The sequence below is a fragment of the Globicephala melas genome, chromosome 2 (genome assembly GCF_963455315.2).
Source record: "Globicephala melas chromosome 2, mGloMel1.2, whole genome shotgun sequence".
Classification (NCBI taxonomy): domain Eukaryota; kingdom Metazoa; phylum Chordata; class Mammalia; order Artiodactyla; family Delphinidae; genus Globicephala; species Globicephala melas.
Window position 1 is genome coordinate 141768124 of NC_083315.2, and position 6627 is coordinate 141774750.

Genomic DNA, 6627 nt, shown 5'->3' on the forward strand with positions numbered 1-6627 from the left:
GTTCTCTGAGCCCTGTTTCTTTGTCTGTAAAACCGAGATCATAACAGTGCCTGCTGTGCAGGGTCACTCTGGAGATGGAGCTGCGCGTGGAGTGTCTGATACGGGGCCGGCTCTTGGCGCGAGTGGAATCCACGTTTGCTCTTCCTCTTCTAGCGGTGCAAAGCTCGGTCATCAGGAAAGTTTGAAGCCTTGTTAGCAAAAGATTCCATTATAAACACTCTGGTGACTGTCACCTCTGGAGAGGATCTAAGAATTAAAATAGCCTGAGGTCACCTGTCCAGTCCAGCCATTCACAAGCAGATAGATATCCTTAAAGAGGCAGCTCAAGCCCTCTAGCAAACTGTCATGCGGACAGCAGCCTACTCTGACCTTCTCCTCCTCCTTTCTGGGCTTTCGGCCAGGACAAGTGAGGAGCACATGACAAATGGTGTGAGGTCAGCAGAAAGGACCCTCAGGTACCTGCCTCCCATAAGGGGCTCTGCCCACCTGTGCAAGCTTAGGTGGCCCCTCTGTGGCAGAGCAGTTGCATCACTGGGACTGGAGGTGATGCCAAGTAGCCCTGCCAGCCGAGAGCCCCATGGTGACCGGAGTAAGTGCTGCCAGTTCTGTGCAGAGCAGGCCATCAGTCCTGGTTTGTTAGGTCAGCCTCCGCATCGGGTAGTGCTTTGCACTGGCTCAGGAGCCCTCAGAATAGCCAACGTCGAAGCTTGATTTGCTTCTCTTGGGCAATTGCTTGGAGTCTTTGCCTTTTGGCAGATATTCTTGATTCTACCCTCCTGGTCCCATTTCCTTCTCCATCATTCAGCTGTGTGGGCTGCAGGCCTTTCTCTTCTCTCCTCATGCGCCATGAGCAATCCCACCCACCGTCCTGGCTCCACCATCCCATCATGCTGATGATGCCTAATTTTCTATCTCCAGTCCTCACCTCTCTCCTGAGCTACCTGCCCATATCTCCAATTGTCTACTAGACAGGTTCACTTGCATGTCACACTCAAACCTCATACCCCAAACATCCCAGACCTAACTCATTGTTTCGTCTACATTTGCGAGCCAGATTGTGTGCTTCATGGGATGGCATTTCATCCAAGTCTATAAGATGACTCAGGTGACTAGAGCTTAGTGTGTGGGCATGGTACATATTCCTGGAGATTCTATTTTTTACTGGAAGGCAAGTAAAATACCATCGAATAGAATACAAAATCTATATTAAAAATTAAAGTGGAATTTAAGACTAAAGAAAATGTGTCTGCAGAAGCTGACTTAGACTATGCCCCCAGTTATCAATGGGGTACAAATGTGTTCTTCCCATAAAGGACTTGAGTTACCTTGGATTAGAGCATAGACATGCAAAGTCATCTGTAGGAGAGAGAATGAAGAGTTCCCAACCAGCAGGCCTTGGTTGTAATTGACTGAATGTGTTAGCTGGGGTTCGCTAGCAGTGGGGCCCCAGGAAAAGGAGTGTACTCCCATGCACTAACCACAGAAGGGGAAGTCTTGGCCGGTAGATGTCTAGACCTGTTGACAAAAGCATGCGTAATGTGAAGACTGGGTGTAGGAGGCATACCCAGCCCACTGTGAGCATCCCCACACCATTGACAAGCGTATAATATTAAGTTGTAGGCTGCAGGGGAAATTTAAAATTTTTCCTCCTAGTATCTGCTCATCTCATTTTCATTGATAGTGTTTGTTTCTCAATTAGTGTTTGAGATTCACCTCATTCTAAGGCCACATATTTTAGGTAGGGTCCTACCCCCAAGTCAGGCCACAGAGTATGGGATGAGCCTACACTGGTCAGCATGCTTCATTTCCCTGATTACAGTGTTTGGGTCTCAGGACTTTGGCAGAACTCCTAGAAAACGTAGAAAAGAGGCTGTGTCCTTACCTAGTTTTGGAGTTGTGCATGTGAGGCTGGAGCCAAAGGCAGCCACTTTGCCACCATGTGGAAAGCATTTGTCTGAGAAACAAGTCACCCAAGAGGAAGGAGGGACAAGAGATGTAGAGAGAGAAACTGAATCCCTTTGAGCTCTTCCATTAAGTCCTGCCTGAGGTCAGCTCTCCTTCTGGATTTTGCAGTTGTATTAACCATTAGATCTCCTTTTCTCTTAAGCCAGTTGGGTTGGGTTTTCTGTCACTCACAGCCATAAGGATTCTAATGGCCACTTGTACATCAAATCATCTAAGCTTGATGGCAAGTACACATTTGTTTCTTCTCACTTTCCTTGATTTCATTTCATTATTACCAAGCTGCTTTCTGATTATCATTGATTTTTTAAGACGGTCTTCCCAGGGGGAGCGTATGTTCTGACTACATATGTTCATAGACTTTTATCATCTAAATAACAGTTTTCTTAAAATTGTAAGGAAGTAAATGTGTTTTTCTGCTTTTATAATTTGGTCACCCTGAGCCTGATTCCTTAGAGAAGGCGCAAGTTGAGTTTCTGACTTAAAAGATTGAGGGTCAGATTCTAGATTATGGAAAATTGACCAGAGTAGTAAATACAGCCTCTGGGCCTTTTCCCTTGGAGAACAACCTGATTTAATGTGTAGCTGTGTGAATATCAAAACCCTTTTATCTCTTCATTCTTCAAGAACCATATGCAATGTCTTCTCCTCCTCTTGTCTCATTCATTCAATGATAATTTACCAAGCACTTGGGTACACATAGTGAAAAAACTGATAAAAACCCTTGCTCTTCTTGGGCTTACATTCTAATAGGAGAGACAGACAATAAACAAGACAAATACTTAATATAGATAATAGTAACTGTTTGGGGAGACTGGGATGTTTTAGATAGCATGATCAGAGCAGCACTGCTGAACAAAGACCTAAAGAGAGTGAGGGAAGTAGCTGAGCAGTCATCTGATAAGAGAGCCCAGAAAAGGAAGTGGCCCATGCCAAGGGTCAAGGCTGTAGCTGACCTGGCATGTGGGTGAGGGCTGAGCAACAGGAGATGAAGTTAAAGAGAAGGAAGCCCAGGGCACGTGGGCATGTGGGAGTCAGAGTGAGGGTGTGTGAGGTGGGAGCACTCAAAGGCTCTGAGCAGAGCAGTGACAGGATCCGACTCATATATGGGTGGCATCCCTCTGGCTGCCATGCTGAGGATGGGTTACAGAGGCTGCGGCAGAAGGAGGGGACCAGTTGGGAGCTGATGGTGGCCTGGATAAGAATACAGGCTGACAAGACAGGATTTGATTATATACTGGATCCCAAGTGAAAATTGAAGGATGGCACTGAGGTTTTGTTTATTTATTTCTTTGCTTATTAATTTATTCTAAGTACACATGTGTCAACTTTGTTTATGCTACAACAGACACTTATTTTGTACCATTGTCAGTTGTGTAAGTGTTCCTTCCACTGGACTGTGGGCTTCGCTAGTGTCCAGTGCTTTTATTTTTTCATCTTTGATCTCCATAAAATCTCTGTAGGAGGCACTCCTGCAAGAAGAATGTGTGACAAAACTGAAAGAACCATATGACTGGGAGTCCAAGAAACTCTTTTTTGGGAACCCCTGTGTGAGTGCAGAGGAAGAAAACAGGGGCGTTTTTTTCCTTACTGGCTGGGGACACAGGCAAGCGGTGCAGTTATGAGGGTAAAACTCAGGACCAGTGCCTGGTGGGGTGGACTCTGAAGGCGTTTGAAGGTCAAAGGAGATCTGGACTTTGGGGTGAGTAGACTGGGCATAGTGTGAGGAGCATCAGTGGTCTTGAAATGTGGCAGATCATCTGCAATAACACAGAGCAGAGCAGAGGCAACTGGCAGTGGCCATGGACTTGAAGAATATCTGGGTCGGCAGCCTGGTAGATTGAGGTGCACCAGGCATAAGTCACTAATTAGGGCCAACAGAGTGACAGTGGCCAGTAGAGTGGAGGAGTGGACATGGGCTAGAACAGGGAAGAGAGGCAGATTATAAATGCAAATATCCCTTCTAAAGGTCCTCCATCCCTTTGGAGATTCTTAAGGAGATACAAAGAGGCAGAGGACTGAGACCATGCAATTTGGTAGGGGGCTGATATTGATCTAGAGGACAAACTACAAACTATTAAAGTGACCTTGCCGAGGGTAGGACCTAGAGGATACTTTTGGCTTATAAGTGTTGTCCCTTTATGGCAGTTCTGTTGATAACTGCTAATCTCCCCTGTTCTCTAGGTTTATTAACAATGTTCAGGTGGTTTTGTTCTGGGTCCAAACATCTTCTTCATTTGTCTTCTCTTTAGCTCTGTGGTTTGTGAATGTCCCATACTCACCCATGTCCCTTGCTGGCCCCTGCTGGTCAACACTATGCTGGTTGCTCCCCTACATCAGAACTTGTAGAAGGATTGCTGTGTACTCTGCCTCTCTGTCCACAACTGTTTGTAAAAATCAGCCTTTAATATACACAGACTTCTGCCTCAATTGTATAGCCCTAATCATTTTGGCTTTCTTTATTTCTTTTTTATGAGATCGACTGTCTTCTGATTACAAAAGAAATACATGCCCATTGTAGAACTCAATTGATTTTCTAGAGCTTTTATTGTAAATTTGCATCCCCTGTGAATGCCCATCTGGCCAATTTGGGAGATGCTGGAGGGGCAGTTCTCTCTGAATGCAAATTCATTCTGTGCAGCCTTTGCTGGTGAAAGGATTTCTGGGGAAACAAGTATTCACAGCTGAGTGCTGCCTGGACAACCTTTCTCATTGTGCAAACATCCTTCCCCTATAGTTGTTTATTTGTCCCTCCCTTTCAAACGTGCTTTTAGGAACAACAGCTGGAATTAAAAGGCGTTCACTTCCCAGAAAATGTGGCCTTGAAGGGGCTCTGAGGCTTCCTTGTTTTGTGCTCTCCACTTGGACAGTTCACATGTGATTTGAAGGGCTACCTCATTTGTGTACGATTTTGTAGTTCCTTTGTGTGCTGATTTTATCGGGCACTCTCTGGTTTCTGAGTATGCACTTACATTCATTTGGTAGCAGGAAAAATTAGGTACTTAACAAAACCCAGTTACTAGTGCAGGCTACACAGTTTCTCCTACCTCTTTTCTCCCCCCGAACTCATTAAGTGCTACGGGTCATATATGTGAAAATCATCTGTTCTCATAAATGCCAGGGAGAAAAGAATAACATTTATGGAACATCCAGTCTGTGTCACTCACGCATCTTCCGTGATTCATAATCCTCACCACGACTCTTTGAGAAAAGTATTGTCCTCATTTTATAGATGTCCCTGGTGGATGGATGAAGAAACTGGGACTCAGAGAGGTTAAGGATCGGCCCAGGAATTTCAAATTCGATCACCAAAGTTGCTGCAAATTTGGGTAAGTTCTTAAATACTATTTCAGGGCTAGGGTCAATTAAACAATGGTTTGATTGTTAAATTGCAAAGACCAAAAATGTTGCTTTTCTGTCCAGATTATTTTTTTCAACTCTTTCTCAAGTCTGCTTTCTCCTCTTCAACAACCCAGCCAGCCAGTTTCCCAGGCATTGACATACAGCTGGGAGCAGATTAACGTGCCCGTGGACAGGAGGGCCCAGGGAAAGCCTACTGGCCTGGCTGGTGCGGGTGACAGCCTGGTAATGGACCTCTGAGAGTGTGTGTGTGAATTAAGCACCTTTCATTTCCTTTGCTGCAAAAACATCAGTGAAGCTTGAATAATCCTTGGGTTTTCCCCATTTTCAGACAGAAGAAAATCGGCGCAAATTGGCTGGTGTGTTTTTCCCTCTAGGCTTTGATCATTAATCATCTTCAGCTCTTTCCTGCCCTCCTGCCACCCTTGAAAAAAAAACACACCCATGCACAGCCATTTCTGGCGCCACTGAGAATCATTCACTAGGCAATTTGTTCAGTCTTGAGTGTAATGAAGGTATGCATGCAGCACTTTGGAGGCTGGTTCTGTGGAAAAGGTGCCAGGCTCTTCTGCTCAAGGTTGGAAGAAGGCTTATTCAGGGCCTTTTGTGCAGGTTGGCCAAGCTGATTGGCTTTGATATCACAGTCTGGTCCCTGTACTTGAGCCAAACAGATGTGTCTCTGCAGGCCTCTCCAACTGACACCAGCCAGAGAAAGCTTCATTTGTCTTTGCAAGGCCTCCCTCAATCCACACTCTTTTTGGAAAAGATGCTGGAAATTCTGTGCTCCACGAGTTGATACTGGCAAGTATTCTGCTGGTTTGGGTAACTCCGGGCCCACAAGATAGAATCCTGGCTCCCTGGGATTAGGACACCGCAAGGGGTCATCTAGCGACTCCTTTGCTTCTAGGGAGGGACACACCCAAACCTTCCAGCAAAATGTCTCTCCTTTCCATAAGCGCAGCGCTTCACTGAGTGCGGAACCAGCGGCCCTTTACGCACACGCGCTCCCTCAGGCTGCACCAGGGCTCTACTGGATAAAGCTGGATGGAACCTGTGACACCGCTGATGTGCAACTACTTTTGTCCTGAAAAAGAGACAATTTCATAAGGTTCAACCTAATAAGTATTATTAACCTCATTTTCCAGATGAAGAAAATGAGACTCAGAGAGGTTTACAATTTTTTTCTAGTAAGTGGAAGAGTCAGGGTTTTTACTCAGAGTTGAGTGATTCCAAATCTCACTGTTTTTTAGCTTTTTCAAGTTGTGAAACATTTTAATCATACACAGAAGCATATGTATGTAGACA

At 45.3% G+C, this 6627-nt stretch overlaps 1 long non-coding RNA gene across 1 annotated transcript; it reads left to right on the forward strand.

The window, feature by feature from the left end:
• Positions 1–3086: 3086 nt before the first annotated feature.
• Positions 3087–6411, forward strand: LOC115852042 (uncharacterized). Its single transcript, XR_004039006.2, has 3 exons — positions 3087–3664; positions 5195–5291; positions 6008–6411. It is a non-coding gene; the product is annotated as an uncharacterized lncRNA (long non-coding RNA).
• The last annotated feature ends 216 nt before the right edge of the window (positions 6412–6627 follow it).